Genomic DNA, 15,785 nt, shown 5'->3' with positions numbered 1-15,785 from the left:
TCTGCAGCCCCTCCAGAGGCCCAGCAGGGCTCGGCCAAGCGCAGCACGAGGCGGTTTCTCCTGGGCCGCTCCCAAAGGCCAGGACACACCTGTTGGCAGGAGAGGGGCAGGGATTGGCTGTGGGCAGGAATGCACCTGCGCAGGGAGGGCCCAAGGGCTCCATGTAAGCCGAGCCCGAGACGCTCTCCCGTCTCTCCTCAATTCCAGCCCCAACAAGCTCTGCCGCCAGTGGAGCCGAGCCCTGCCTTTGCTCTGGGCTCCTTTCTTTCTTGGTTTATTTTTATTTATTTTGATTTTGATTTTCCCACCTCAGCTCTATCCCAGCCCTTCCTGCAGTGGGGGGCAGTGGGTTGTTTTTTCCAGGTCCAGTTCTATTTGCTCTCCGTTTCTTTGGTGCGACTCTGACGGCGAAACCTTTTCCCTTCGGACGCAGAAGAGGAAAACTCTTGCGTGGCAGCTCATCCCAGGTCCTTTTTTTTTTTACCCACTCTGAAGGCTGCTCTTGGTTTGGGAGAAGGTGGTTGTGCTTCCAGCACTGAAGTTGCTTGGGGTGTGTGTGTTCTTGGTCCTGGGAAGCCACAGTGTGCAGGTACTGCGGGAAAAAGGGATGGAACGGCGTGAAGAACGACGACTTTAATGCCTTTCCTGCCTCTCCATCCAAACTCTCCTTTCCACTCCACTCTCTGCAAGGCTCTGTCCTCTTTTCTCTTCCTCCCTCTTTCCCCCCCCCAGGTGGATTAAAGAGGGTTTTGTTCCCCAGCTCAGGTTTTGTCTGCTGGGATGGGGGGAGGGGGAGAGCAGCCCTATGAATTCAAACGTTCCTTTGCCAACTGGCCAAACCAGTCAGGGCAGGTGGAGGCAGGAGAGGGAAGGGGAGCAGGAGGGAGTCGTGGGGGCAGAGCTGCTTTCACCCAAAAACCTCCTTTAAATTCCAAAAAAAGAGCAACCTAAAACCAGGCTAAAATTTCAGAGGGGGGGATATTTGTGTTTAAAAGAGGTTTGGGCAGCTCTGGTGGTGCAGGGAGGGTTCCAAAGGTGCCTTTGCTGTCGGCTCCTTTTCAGACTGCCACGTTTCAATTAGTTTATTAATTAAGCAGCGTTTCGATGTGTTTCATTGCCCAGTTGTGTGGGGGGGGGTTTTCCTGCTCCTTTGGAGCCCAAACTGATGGCTCAGATAAAGGGAAGGCAAGAGGCAGATTTGGAACTTTGGGAGCAGCACTTTTGTTTCACCCAAGGGGAGGTGAAGGAACGACCTGGCCCTGCCGGAGCCATCGAGTTCCTCCCGTGGCAGGAGGAGCCATTTTGGTTGGGTTTGTTGATTCTTTTCTTACCTCAGACTTGGTTTGAGGGGTTTATTTTTGAGCTTTTTTTTGGTGCATGACAAACCCAACCTAACTAAGCCTTGTGCTGGTTCCACTCCTGGTCCTGCCCCAGCCTGGAGTCGGACACTGAAATGAGGAGCGAAGACAAAACAAGGAGGTTTTGCTTCATTTTCTTTTTTTTTTTTTTTTTTTTGAAGTGTGAATTCTGGCTGTGGGTTGGAGGCACCTCCAAAGCCCCTCCTTGTCCTTGGGTGAGGGACCACCAGGAGGTGATGGTGGTGGGACCATCGGGGCGAGGGGGTTCGTAAGCCTGGAGGCTCCTTGTGGAACTCCAGGTGGGATTCAGGGACGGGGTTTGGGCTCTGCAGACACGGAGGAGGCAGCAGGAAATGTTTGCTCCCTCCTTCCTCCACCCCTTGGGCAAAACAACCTTCTAGAAAGTTCCCAACACCAAAATTATCCTTCATTTGGGCCCAAAGAGGATCCTCCTTTCCAAGAACACAAAGCTGGTCCCAGAAAATCTCTTTGAATTGTCCCAGAGAATCTCTTTGAATTATCCCAGAAAATCTTTTTAAATTGTCCCAGAAAATCTCTTTGAATTGTCCCAGAAAATATTTTTGAATTATCCCAGAAAATCTCTTTGAATTATCCCAGAAAATCTCTTTGAATTATCCCAGAAAATCTCTTTGAATTGTCCCAGAGAATCTCTTTGAATTGTCCCAGAAAATCTCTTTGAATTGTCCCAGAAAATATTTTTGAATTATCCCAGAAAATATTTTTGAATTATCCCAGAAAATATTTTTGAATTGTCCCAGAAAATCTCTTTGACTTGTCCCAGAAAATCTCTTTGACTTGTCCCAGAAAATCTCTTTGACTTGTCCCAGAAAATCTCTTTGAATTATCCCAGAAAATCTCTTTGAATTGTCCCAAACTCTCTGACTCGTCCCAAACTCTCTGACTCGTCCCAGCTCTTTGACTTCTTAAATTCTGAGTTATTTAAAAGCTCCTTTCTGGAAAGTTTTGCCAGAAATCCAAGGAAAACCACCCAGTTTATTCTCCCCCTTGTTCTCAGTGAGCACAATTCCTGATTTTTATATTTTTTTTTCCTGCTGTTTTCCCCTGTAATTCCAAGGCTTGAAATTCAACTGATTTGACTTTGCTTTGAAAGAACCCCGTGAGTGAAATATTTTTATTCCAGACTCCTCTGGAACAAAAGATTCAATTTCCTGATTGATTCTATACAAGGAATTCTGTTCTGCTCTGACTGTGCACAAAAAACCAGCATTTGAACACTGAAATTTAAACATTTGAACATTTAATTTTAAACATTTGAACATTGAATTTTAAACATTTGAACATTTAATTTTAAACATTTGAAAATTTAATTTTAAACATTTGAACATTTAATTTTAAACATTTGAACATTGAATTTTAAACATTTGAACATTTAATTTTAAACATTTGAACATTGAATTTTAAACATTTGAACACTGAATTTTAAACATTTGAACATTTAATTTTAAACATTTGAACACTGAATTTTAAATTGGCAAATTCAGGAGTGGCTTCAGCCTTTTTCCTTCCTTTGCTGCCTGTTTTAACTTGCTCAAAATCCCCCTGAAAATTCATCAATTATTGGGCCTTATTAACTGTATTTTTGGCTGTTATTAACTCTGGAAGTATTAATATTGTTATGAATTATTAGTGGATAAGAATTTGAGCTCTTAAGACAGTTTTGGGTATTTGGGCAAATAAAATCAGGCAGGAAAATATTATCTATTTTTTATATTATATTATATTATATTATATTATATTATATTATATTATATTATATTATATTATATTAATTATCTTATATTTATTATCTTATATTTATTATCTTATATTATTATAGTATTTATTTCATTTTATTATAGTATTTATTTCATTTTATTATAGTATTTATTCCATTATATTATAGTATTTATTTTATTAAATTATATCAATTACATTATATTATATTATATGAATTATATTATTATATTAGATTATATTTATTAAATTTCATTATATTATATCAATTATATTATATAATATCAAGTGTATTATATCAATTATATTATATGATATTACATTACATTATATTATATGATATTATATGATATTATATTATATTATATTATATTATATTATATTATGTTACATTCACTATAGAAAATTATAGAAATTTATAGAAAATTATAGAAAATTATAAAAAATTATAGAAAATTATAGAAAAATTATAGAAAATTATAAAAAATTATGGAAAAAATATAGAAAAATTATAGAAATATATAGAAATATATAGAAATATATAGAAATATAGAAAATCCTCTGAATACCAAGAGTTTGGAAAGTATCATTTAAACTGAGCTCAGTCTCCTCATTCCACCCAAGGATTTCCCCCAGTAATTAAGTTACTCCCCCTGCTAATTGGGAGCACAAATTGCTTTAATGCCTTTCAGGGAAATTAAAATTCACCTTTTCAAAATGTGGCACCTCCCAGAAATTCTTGTTCAAATCCCTTGAATCTCTTGAATATTAAAGGTTGGTGCAGGCAGGGAATGAGTTGGACACAGTTTGAGTGAGAAATCAGAGATTTATTCAGGTTGGGAAAGACCCCCAAGATCATCAAGTCCAACCTTTGAATGAAATGATGAGGAAAAATAAAATAAATGTAAAAAAAGGAGCTATTGCTGTAAAGAAATTTAATTCAGAAATGTAAAAAAAAAACACCTCCTTGAAATGATGCTTTTGATTTAATCCAAATCAAGGCACATTAAAATATTAAAATAAATATTAAAATAAAATATTAAAATATTAAAGTAAAATATTAAAATATTAAAATAAAATACCGAAACATTACAATAAAATATTAAAATATTAAAAATAAAATATTAAAATAAACTATTAAAAATTAAAATAAAATATTGAAGCATTAAAATAAAAAATCAAAATATTAAAAAATAAAATAGTAAAATAAAATAGTAAAATAAAATAGTAAAATAAAATAGTAAAATATTAAAATAAAATAGTAAATTATTAAAATAAAATATTAGAATAAAATAGTAAAATATTAAAATAAAATAGTAAATTATTAAAATAAAATAGTAAAATAAAATAGTAAAGTATTAAAATATTAAAACAAAATATTAAAATAAAATAGTAAAATAGTAAAATAAAAGAGTAAATTATTAAAATAAAATATTAGAATAAAATATTAAAATAGTAAAATAAAATAGTAAAATAAAACAATAAAATAAAATATTAAAATATTAAAATATTAAAATAAAATAGTAAAATATTAAAATGAAATATTAGAATACCAAAAGAAAATATTAAAATATTAAAAGAAAATATTAAAATATAAATAAAATTTTTAAAAATTATAAATAAAAATGATGTTAAAAGTTATAAATAAAATTAAAATATTAAAATATCAGCCAATGATGGTGTTTGAAAGTCACTTCAAGCTGATTTTCCTGAAAGTTTCAAAGTCCCTCTTTGTGGTGGTTTATTTGTGTAGAAAACGGAGTTTTCTTGGTCTGAAAAACAGGGAAAAAGGCTGAAAATTATAATATTTTACATTTTTAATAAGAAGGTAAAAATCCAACCGAGATTTCAAATTGCCCAAACACAAACTGGCCCCAAAATGGGATCAGATGTTGGTTTTTGAGAGGTTTTGTTTGCAAAACAAAAGAATTAAAACGTTTTCACTCTTTTGGGGAAAAGGAGTCGCAGGAAATTCCGTTTTCCACTCGGGATGAACATTTTGCTTTAAATAGTTTTGGTTGGTTTGGGTTTTTTTGGTTTGTTGTTGGGGTTTTTTCTTGGGGTTTTTTTGTCTTTTTTGTTTGTTTTTTGTTTGGGTTTTCGTTTGGGTTTTTTGTTGTTTTGTTTGGGTTTTTTGGTTTTTTTGTTGGTTTTGTTTGTTTTTTTGTTTGGGTTTTTGTTTGGTTGTTTTTGGTTTTTGTTTGGGTGTTTTTGTGTTTTTTGGTTTTTTTTTGTTTTTGTTTTCGTTTTTTTGTGGGTTTTTTTGTTTTGGTTTGGGGGTTTTTTTGGTGTTTTTTTTTTGGTTTTTGGTTTGGTTTATTTTGGTTTTTTTGTTGGGTTTTTTTTTGTTTTGGTTTGGGTTTTTTTTGTGTTTTTTGGGGTTTTGGTTTGGGTTTTTTGTTTGTTTTTTTTTTTGTTTTGGTTTGGGCGTTTTTTGTGGTTTTTTTGGGTTTTTGGTTTGGTTTATTTTGGGTTTTTTGTTGGTTTTTTTTTTGTTTGGGGTTTTTTTGTGTTTTTTGGGGTTTTTGGTTTGGGTTTTTTGTTTTTTTTTTTTGGTTTGGGCGTTTTTTGTGGGTTTTTTTGGGTTTTTGGTTTGGTTTGGGTTTTTTGTTTGGTTTTTTGTTTAGTTTTTTCTTTGGGGTTTTTTTGTGGGTTTTTTGGGGTTTTTGGTTTGGTTTGGGTTTTTGTTTGGGTTTTTTGTTTGGTTTTTTGTTTAGTTTTTTGGGGGGTTTTGGTGTTTTGTTTTGGAGTTTTTTTGGGGTTTTTTTGTTTGTTTTTGGGGGGGATTTTTGTGGGTTTTTTGTGGGTTTTCTTGTTTTTTTTTTTTTGTTTGTTTGGTTTGTTTTGTTTTTTTTTTTAATGGCTCTGCCCAACTTTAAAGTGAAATCAGTGACTTTTTAGGGGCTTCTCTCAGGTCCAACAACCTGGGCAGGAGGAGGAGCTCAGAGCACAACTTCATTTACGTGGAGACTTTGCAGCTTTTTATTCCTTTCAAACTCCAGGTCGAGCTTTATCTGATGGAGCTCCCAGATAGAAAGGCTTAAATTTCACCTGCTTTGTTCCTGCCCTGCCCGGGACTATTGATTAAGGCTCAGCCCTTCAGCTTAACTAACAGGTTATATATATATATATTTTTATTTTTTTTATTTATTTTTTAGCTTAACTAACAGGCTATTTATTTTTTTTTTTGGAGCTGAATTCTTAAAAAAAAAATTAAAATAAAAATTGGCCATCTCAATATTCCCACTTTGGGCTGATTGAGCCCCAGTTGAAGGGGTTGAGGTTGTGCTTGGGGGGTGAGTTGGGGAGGAAGGAGAAGAGGGGAGGGGAAAGGAGGGGAATGCAGGTACAAAGTTAATTAAATAAAGGAGGGGAGGAGCTGATGGGAGGTCCTTGTTTTCCACCCTCTCTGCTCATTCTTTGCCTTCTCCCAAGGTCTGGGCACCAGGAATGGGGGGGATGATTGACCACGTGGGCACCTGCCTGGGCATCCCTGGCCTGGGCACCCCGGAGAGACCCCCAGGAGGGGTCTGGGAGCCACATGGGACAGTTTGGGTGCATTTTTGGTGCATTTTTGGTGCATTTTTGGTGCATTTTTGGTGCATTTTTGGTGCATTTTTGGTGCATTTTTGGTCCATTTGGGGGCATTTTTGGTCCATTTGGGGGCATTTTTGGTCCATTTTTGGTCCGTTTGGGGGCATTTTTGGTCCATTTTTGGTCCATTTTTGGTCCATTTGGGGGCATTTTTGGTGCATTTTTGGTCCATTTGGGGGCATTTTTGGTCCATTTGGGGGCATTTTTGGTCCATGTGGGGGCATTTGGGGGCATTTTTGGTCCATTTTTGGTCCATTTTTGGTCCATTTTTGGTCCATTTTTGGTCCATTTGGGGGCATTTTTGGTGCATTTTTGGTGCATTTTTGGTGCATTTTTGGTGCATTTTTGGTCCATTTTTTGGTCCATTTTTGGTCCATTTTTTGGTGCATTTTTGGTCCATTTTTTGGTGCATTTTTGGTCCATTTGGGGGCATTTTTGGTGCATTTTTGGTCCATTTGGGGGCATTTTTGGGGGCATTTTTGGTCCATGTGGGGGCATTTTTGGTCCATTTTTGGTCCATTTTTGGTCCATTTTTGGTCCATTTTTGGTCCATTTTTGGTGCATTTTTGGTCCGTTTGGGGGCATTTTTGGTGCATTTTTGGTCCATTTTTGGGGCATTTTTGGTCCATTTGGGCATTTTGGTCCATTTTTGGTGCATTTTTGGTCCATTTGGGGGCATTTTTGGTCCATTTTTGGTCCATTGGGGGCATTTTTGGTCCATTTTTGGTCCATTTTTGGTCCATTTTTGGTCCATGTGGGGGCATTTTGCTGCTCTTCCATGTTTTTTTTGCCTCTTTCAGTCCCTCCTCACTCGGTGCCACCACGGTAAGGTCAGACCCCCCCTCTGCTGGGCTTCACTTCTCTCCTTTCCTTTCCTCCTCCTCTTGCTCTCCAACTTCCCAAATCCTGTAAAGACTAAAGTGTATTTTCCCCTTTTTTATTTGCTTCAATACCACCCTGGGGAGGGGAAAAGAAGGATTTATTCTCAGATTGGCTGGGAAATTTGATTTAATTTTTTTTCCTGATGTCTCGAAACTCGTCCTGCCTCAGCCACAAGAACTTGGTGTTAATTTGTCCACGCAAAGCCTTTAATTGCTTTTAATTGTGTGCACTCAAAGCAGGTTTTGTGTGTCCTACAGAGCCAGAAATGCTCATTCTCGGGCCTCTGGTGGGCAGGAACATCTCACTGGCAATGCAAAAGTAATGGGGGCATTATGTGCAATTTTTCCTTTTTGGTAATTACTAAATGCTAATAATTCATGTGCTTGCTGAGGATTAAATGAGTCTCACTCAGAAAAAGGCTCTGAATGAGCTGAAATGATTTATAGGCCAATGGTGAATGAGGACTTGTAGGAGATGATTTATTATTGTTATTGTTGTTGTTATTATTATTATTATTATTATTATTGTCATCATCATCATCATCTTTTTTTTATTTTACATTTTATTTTTTATTTTACTTTTATTTTATTTTATTTTATTTTATTTTATTTTACTTTATTTTACTTTATTTTACTTTATTTTACTTTATTTTACTTTATTTTACTTTGCTTTACTTTGCTTTACTTTGCTTTACTTTGCTTTACTTTGCTTTACTTTGCTTTACTTTGCTTTACTTTGCTTTACATTTTGCTTTATTTTCTTTTGCTTTATTTTCTTTTGCTTTATTTTCTAATTTTTCTTTATTTTTTTATTTTATTTTACTTTCTTTTTCTTTTTTATTTTATTTTTCTTTATTTTTCTTTATTTTTCTTTATTTTTCTTTATTTTTCTTTATTTTTCTTTATTTTTCTTTATTTTTCTCTATTTTTCTCTATTTTTCTTTATTTTTCTTTATTTTTCTTCATTTTTCTTCATTTTTTCATTTTATTTTACTCTTTTTCTTTATTTTATTTTCTTTATTTTTCTTTTTTTTTCTTTATTTTACTCTATTTTTCTTTATTTTACTCTATTTTTCTTTATTTTACTCTATTTTTCTTTATTTTACTTTATTTTTCTTTACTTTATTTTTCTTTATTTTACTTTATTTTTCTTTATTTTTTTATTTTATTTTTCTTTATTTTTCTTTATTTTTCTTTATTTTTCTTTATTTTTCTTTATTTTTCTTTATTTTTCTTTATTTTTTCTTTATTTTTTCTTTATTTTTTCTTTATTTTTTCTTTATTTTTCTTTCTTACTAAACCAGGTAGACTCAATCACGTGGGACTGAGTATTAAAAAATCCAAATTTTCTCACTTCTGTAGGGATGGAAATGACCCTTTGCCTGAGAAATGTGGGGACTAAAAGTGACTCCCTTTGTCTCGTCCCGCGCGGGGCGAGTTGGTCGATGGGCTCCAAAACCCACCTGCAGGTTGTGCCAGGAGGTTTTTTGGGGTGTTGTGCCCCACAGGTTGGCATTTCCAGCATCCCCTGGGCTGGTGGGGGGCACAGGGACGGGCACAGGGGGGACTGGGTGCCCTTGGTGGGCACCACAACGTTCCTCACTCTGGGAAATCCTGGCGGTTCCTGCAGTAAAAACGATAAAATTGGGAAAGTTCCTTCGGAGCAAAGTGAGACCCAAAAGGCATTTTCAATAAAATACCCCCTGAAAGGACCCTCAGCCATTCAAGCTGATTTTTAGGGAGTTGTTTTCCTGCCTCCTGGATGTTGCTGTTGAATTTTTGAAGCAGCAGCTGCTCCTTGCACTAAACCCTCAACAAACCCATTTAATTCCTGGGCTGTTTTATGCTGATTAAAGCTCCATAAATTCACTTTTTTTTTTTTTGCTTTTGCACCTTTGGATAAACCCATTCATTTCCTCGTCTCAATTTTGTGCTGATTAAAGCTCTATAAATTCTTTTTTTTTTTTGCTTTTGGAACATCTTGGCAGTGAGCAGGGTGGGATGGTGGTTTTTTTACCCGCCGACATAAGCAGAAAACCACCAGAATTTTGGATCTAATGCAAATTTTCCTTCAATTCATTATCTTTAATTCACTTCTGCAACTTGTTTGAGATCTAAAGGATCTCCTGGGGGGGAAAAAATGATAACCCAGAGGCTCCTTCTGTTATTGACAGCAAACCCAACATATTGCTGTTGCTATTTTAATAAATTTAGACAAACCAAATTAATTATTATTACTATTTTAACACATTAACTCTTTCAGAGCCTCGTGAAGGGCTTAATTCTTCTTGAAAACCCTTCCCCCTTTTTTTTTTTTGCTGTTACAATGTCAGATTTTAGTATTTTTATTCTGGTTTTTTTGTCTTTTTTTTTAAAAAAAAAAAGCCTCATTTTCCTTGCTCGGTGATGATGGATGAGCCATAAACGATCCAAAGTTTTGGAAAAGAAACTCCTGCAGCCATTGGGAGGCTCAGCAATGATTAACCCCGAGCTGAGGCTCAGGATTGTTCCCTGGAAGGGCATGACACAGCCCACAAAAATGTGCCTGGGGAGCTGCTGTGCCACCTTCCCCCTGCCCAGCTCAGGTCTGTGCCCTCCCACCCGCTGGGCTTGGGCTTTCTGGGGGTCCTTGGCAGGTTTTGGGCTGTTGTTGGGGTGTTTTGAGGGGGTTTGACTCCAGGTATGGGTTGTGCTGTTGATTTTTAACCTTAGTTTGGCTCTCCTGGAAGGTGCTCCAGGATTTCAGTGCCTGGTGAGGATCTGGGGGCAGCTGGGGGGGCACTGGTGGAGGGGTGGCCTTTGACTGGTGGCCTTTGACTGGTGGCCCTTGGCTGGTGCCTTTGACTGGTGGCCTTTGACTGGTGGCCTTTGACTGGTGCCCTTGGCTGGTGCCCTTGGCTGGTGGCCTTTGACTGGTGGCCTTTGAGTGGTGGCCTTTGAGTGGTGGCCTTTGAGTGGTGGCCTTTGAGTGGTGGCCTTTGGCTGGTGGCCTTTAACTGGTGGCCTTTAACTGGTGGCCTTTAACTGGTGCCTTTGAGTGGTGGCCTTTGAGTGGTGGCCTTTGAGTGGTGGCCTTTGAGTGGTGGCTTTTAACTTGTGGCCCTTGACTGGTGGCCTTGAACTGGTGCCTTTGAGTGGTGGCCTTGAACTGGTGCCTTTGAGTGGTGGCCTTGAACTGGTGCCTTTGAGTGGTGGCCTTTGAGTGGTGGCTTTTAACTGGTGGCCCTTGACTGGTGCCTTTAACTGATTGCTTGAACTGGTGCCCTTGACTGGTGCCTTTGACTGATGGCTTGAACTGGTGGCCTTTGACCAGTGGCCTTGAACTGGTGCCTTTAACTGGTATCTTTGACTCATGCCTTTGAGTGGCACCTTTGGCTGGTGGCTTTAACTGGTGGCCTTAACTGGTGGCTTTGACTGGTTTGGATGATTCCTGGTGTGCCACCAACACTCCCTCCATCTGCACTGGTGGGAAGAGTCCGTGTTTTCACTGGGAACACACTTGGAGGAGCTTGAGAAGAAGGTGGTCAGTGCCAAGCCCAGCCAGGGGCAGCCCAAATGCCCAGGGATTTTTGGGGACACTTCCCTTGCACCCAGAGCTGGAGGAAGGACTGGTTGGCTGAGCAGCTTTGCTGGTGTAACATCCCAGCATTGTCTTCTCAGAGCCCTGTGAGCCAAGCCCTGCCCTTGGCACCACTCCTGGCACGGCCATGACTTGCATTTCTATTGTCCCTCTGGGCAGAGGGCGCAGAAGGGAACTGGGCAGGGGGGGCACAAGGGAACTGGGCAGGGGGGGCACAAGGGAACTGGGCAGGGGGGCACAAGGGAACTGGGCACAGGAGGTAGAAGGGAACTGGGCAGGGGGGGCACAAGGGAACTGGGCACAGGAGGCAGAAGGAAACTGGGCAGGGGGGCAGAAGGGAACTGGGCACAGGGGGCACAAAGGAACTGGGCAGGGGGGGCACAAGGGAACTGGGCAGAGAGGGCAGAAAGGAACTGGGCAGGGGGGGCACAAGGGAACTGGGCACAGGGGGCACAAGGGAACTGGGCAATGGAGGCACAGGAGAATTGGGCAGGGGGGCAGAAGGGAACTGGCCAAACCTCCTCACCCAGTTGGACCACACTGAGATCAAGGCTAGGGAAGAAACTCTGGCAATGAGGGTGGTAGAACGTTGGCACAGGTTGGCACAGGAGAGGCTGTGGCTGCCCCATCCCTGGAAGTGCCCAAGGCCAGGTTGGAGTAACCAGGGAAGGTGTCCCTGCCCAGGACAGGGGGTGTAAATAAATGACCTTCAAGGTCCTTCCACCCCAACCATTGCACAATTCTATTATGTAGAAAATCACAGAATGGGCTGAAGTGAATTTCCTCCAGGCTGGCACCTTTTTGGGTACCTTTCCCTGTGTTTGAACCAGTGCCACCCTCCAGGAGCAGGTGCATTTCCAGCCCTCTCCCCCTCCTGGAGTGTCCCCTTTGTTTGCAGTTGCACAAGGCAAGAGAAGAAGTGAAGGAGTTTTATTTTAAGGTGGACAAGTGGGTTCCTCTCCAGGTTTTTTTCCCAGTGATCCCATTCCATGTCCTCACTTTTAGGGAAGACACTTTGACCTTCCAAGCAGCTTTAGGAGAAGGAAGGACATTTCTAGTGAGGGCTGGAGTGAAGCTCAGACCTAATGTGACCTCAAGGGCTTTTTTCTATCACACAATGTGTCAAAACCAGAAGGGTGAAAGTGGTTTTGAAGGAAAATGCCCTAAAAAAAAGGTTAAAAAAATTCCTAATTTCCTGTCCCCTTTGTCTTTCCCTTTTTCCTACACTTACTGCAGAAAGAACCTGTTGAAATATGTCTTTATTTTAGGTGTTCTCCTCCTCTGGGAGAGGTGGTGGGATATTGTTCTGACATTGGGCCACACCTTCTGGACACACAGAGAGGTGTCTGGTTGAATCCCTTGGCAGTAATTGGCTTTCATACCTTCTAAGGGTCAATTTGTGGCACTTTTGTGCCTGTTTTTTGGCTTTTTTTGGGTGAGGAACAGCTCTGAAAATGCTGAAAGGTGCCCATAATAGTTCTAATAATCAAACAAAATCCACTTTAGGGAAGGATCCACTGAAACCCAGGAGGGGCAGAATTGCTGCTGGAGGTCTTAGGGCAGAGATTGGAGAGTTTGGAGTGTATTTCTAGGCCAGGGTTTTTCTTCTCATGCCCAGAAAAGCAGGAGATGTTCCAGCTGGGCCACAGCTGGAAATCCTTTGGATCAGGCTGGAATATTCCTGCACCATTGGAAAAGAGCAGGACGGTGCCCACACCTGCTCCTGGTGTTGAAACACCAGAAGTTAAATTGGCCTTGAATTGGCACCTCTGAGGTGGCACCAGAAGCACCATATCACCAGAATGAGATTTAAGGGCAAACCCCCATTGATAAATTCCAATATCTGCCCCCAGACTGGCTGTGAATGATGAGATATCTGAGAGCACCTTCATTCCTTCAGTCAGAATCTCACTTTATTCCCTGAGTTGTTGTAGTCAGTTGGTTTATATTTCCTGAGTTATCACCCATTGAAGAGTTTTCCCTCTAATTATAACTAAATACCATGGGATTTTTGTAAACTCTACTCATACCAGCACATTATTCTTCTTATCCTTATTAATTAGATGACAGAGCTGCTTGCTCTGATTAAAACTGAGTTTAACCCAGCCTGGGGTTTGAGTGTTTGGGAAGTCTCTGCTCTCCCTGCTTTGATTTCAGTTGTCACATCTAAGGGTACTTGAGGCAAAGAATTCTTGTCTAACTCCCCTTCTTGTTGGTTTTATTCCATATTGGTGACGTAGGAAAGACTTTCTGGAGTAACTCAGGAGTTGTGTCTGTGTGCTCATTGCTTAAGTGGGACTGATGGGGGCTCAGGATCATCATAAAAAGACAAAAAACCACCCCAAAAATGCAAAAATAACCCATTTCCAGGGGGGTTTGGAGTGTTTTTTTTGGCCTATTGAGCTACTTGTAGAACAGCCTGAAATACAGGGAGGGCTCCAAATGTATTTGCATTCCCAAGGCTTGGGAAGGGCAGGACATGCATGAAAAGACATCAAACCAGAAGAGAACACACATTAAAAGGTGTCTGAAGAGCTCTTGTACCAGAACTTTCCATCAGGATTTGCCTGGAATTTCTCTAAAGTGGATCTTGTGAAATGATTCAGAATCACAGAATCCTCAAGGCTGGAGAAGATCAACAAGATCCAGGTCCATCATTCCATGCCCTTGAACTGAGGTGGGTTCTGGCTGCAGCCAGGGCTTGATTTGCCCTTTCACCACATTTTATTGTCACTATTTTCACTTTATTGTCCCCGTTTTTGTGCTCAGTCAGTCCTGCTGACGAGCTCTCAGTGTGGTCCTCTCCCTTCCTGGATGTCACCGTAGCAAGGTGACAATTTCTTGTCCAAATTCCACCTCTAGCTCCCATTATTCAGGAATTCCACCTCTCTGACCCACAGTTATCCAAAAACCAAAGGAAAATCTCTCCTCCTCTGCTTTGAGCTTCACCTTTTGCATCCCTTGCCGTTGTCAGAGATCAGTTTATTGGTGGATTTGTCACTGAGATCAACTCTTGGTCAAGAAAACAGGAAAAGGAGGAGAGAATGACCAACCCCACCCTGGGGCTGGGGAAGGTTTGTGTGGAGCAGGGTCTGAAAAACAGGGAATTCCAGGGGATTTTTGGGATGCACAGGAAGGTGTTTGTCAGGTGATGAGTCTTGTCTTTTCAGGGCTATTAAATGTCAACTCTGAGTTCCTTTGCTGTGAGAACATCACAGTCGTTTGTTTGGTTGCTCCAGAGTTTTTTAGATGTTTAGGTGGGTTTTTTTTTTTAATGTATCTGAGGCAAAAATCAATCCCAGATTCACAGAATATCCAAAGTTGGGAGGGACCCACAAGGATCACTTGAGTCCAACTCCTGATTTGTGAAATCTTGGGAACATTAAGGGATGATGTGAAGCATAAGAGGCTCCAAACATTCTTAGCATTCAAACATTCCGGGTTTCTTTGTGCTCTGCAAGGCCTTGGGGATCCCCAGATCTGAATCTGAACAAATAATGACTGAAGGAATCAGTAAATACAGATTACATTATTAAAATAGAGATAAAGCTCAGACGGTTGAGGGAACTGGAAGGTGTCAGTAGAAACAGGAGCATTTTTTGGTAAGTGCCAGCACTGAAGGTGTGTGGGGAGGTGGTGAGAAGAGGAAGGAACTCTAAATATGCAAATATTTCTGGCAGGACTCTTCAGGATGTTGTTGCTTCTGCCTGGCCCAAAATGAAAGCACAAAAATGCTGAAAAATGCCCCCAGAAATGCTGAACCCCCAAAGAAGGGCCAGCCCCAGGTGGCATCTCCCCTCCTTCCTTCTCCTCCAAAACCAAGGCAGGGTTTCCAGCTGGTGGGAGCCCTGCTGGGTGCAGACCAGGACTCTGGAGATTCCATCACCATCTTACTGGGCAGCATTGGATGTTTTCTGCTTTTCTAATACTGCCTGGTAATGATGATGAAGGTGTTTCGTGCACAACGTGGAGCGATTCAACAGCACTTTGGAGGTTCCTGGGCAGGAAAAAAATCCCTCCTTGGCTGCCAAAAGTCCCCAGGGCAGAAATAAGTGCAGATGAAAATGCTTTGGGGGGTGTGGGATAAAAGGGAAATGTCCCATCCCAGCAGTTTTCTTTGTCAAATAATGGCAGAGTGAGCCTGGAAACGCAACCCCAGGAGCACTGAAAGGAGGGAATATTCCAGTGTTTGGTGTTGTAGCAGTGAGAGAATTGCAGGGATTCTGCTCCAAACTTCTCCTTTTAAACACTGGGAGTTTGCCCAGAGGGAGGGAAAGCCAACACTTCACTGAAATGGAACATCTGAGTTTCCCTGTTCGTCGTTTTCTCTCCAAATCAAAATGTTCTTTTTGTCTCAGTCTCAGACAATTTAAGGCTGAAAGTGGAGTTTCCTTTTTCAGCTTTGCTGCTGGAATTTACTCTTTGCTTTTCACAGCAAACCCTCCAGGCTTCTCCTCTCCAGCTCAATGTTCTGATGGCAAAGCCATTTATTCCAAAAAAACGTGAACATTTCTGTCATCTATTCCTTTCTATTTTTATCCTGATTTAATTTCACATGAATTTGTCACTTCTTGTGGGGGAGAGAGAACGAGGCTGAGCTCCCATTCCTTTGGATGG

General features: G+C 40.1%; 1 long non-coding RNA gene across 1 annotated transcript; it reads left to right on the top strand.

The window, feature by feature from the left end:
• Positions 1-211: 211 nt before the first annotated feature.
• On the top strand, positions 212-10,339 carry LOC139682015 (uncharacterized). The gene is made up of 3 exons (XR_011699584.1): positions 212-467; positions 6,116-6,228; positions 8,951-10,339. It is a non-coding gene; the product is annotated as an uncharacterized lncRNA (long non-coding RNA).
• The last annotated feature ends 5,446 nt before the right edge of the window (positions 10,340-15,785 follow it).

This window comes from Pithys albifrons, chromosome 22 (assembly GCF_047495875.1).
Source record: "Pithys albifrons albifrons isolate INPA30051 chromosome 22, PitAlb_v1, whole genome shotgun sequence".
NCBI lineage: Eukaryota > Metazoa > Chordata > Aves > Passeriformes > Thamnophilidae > Pithys > Pithys albifrons.
This window is presented reverse-complemented; position numbering and strand designations above follow the sequence as displayed.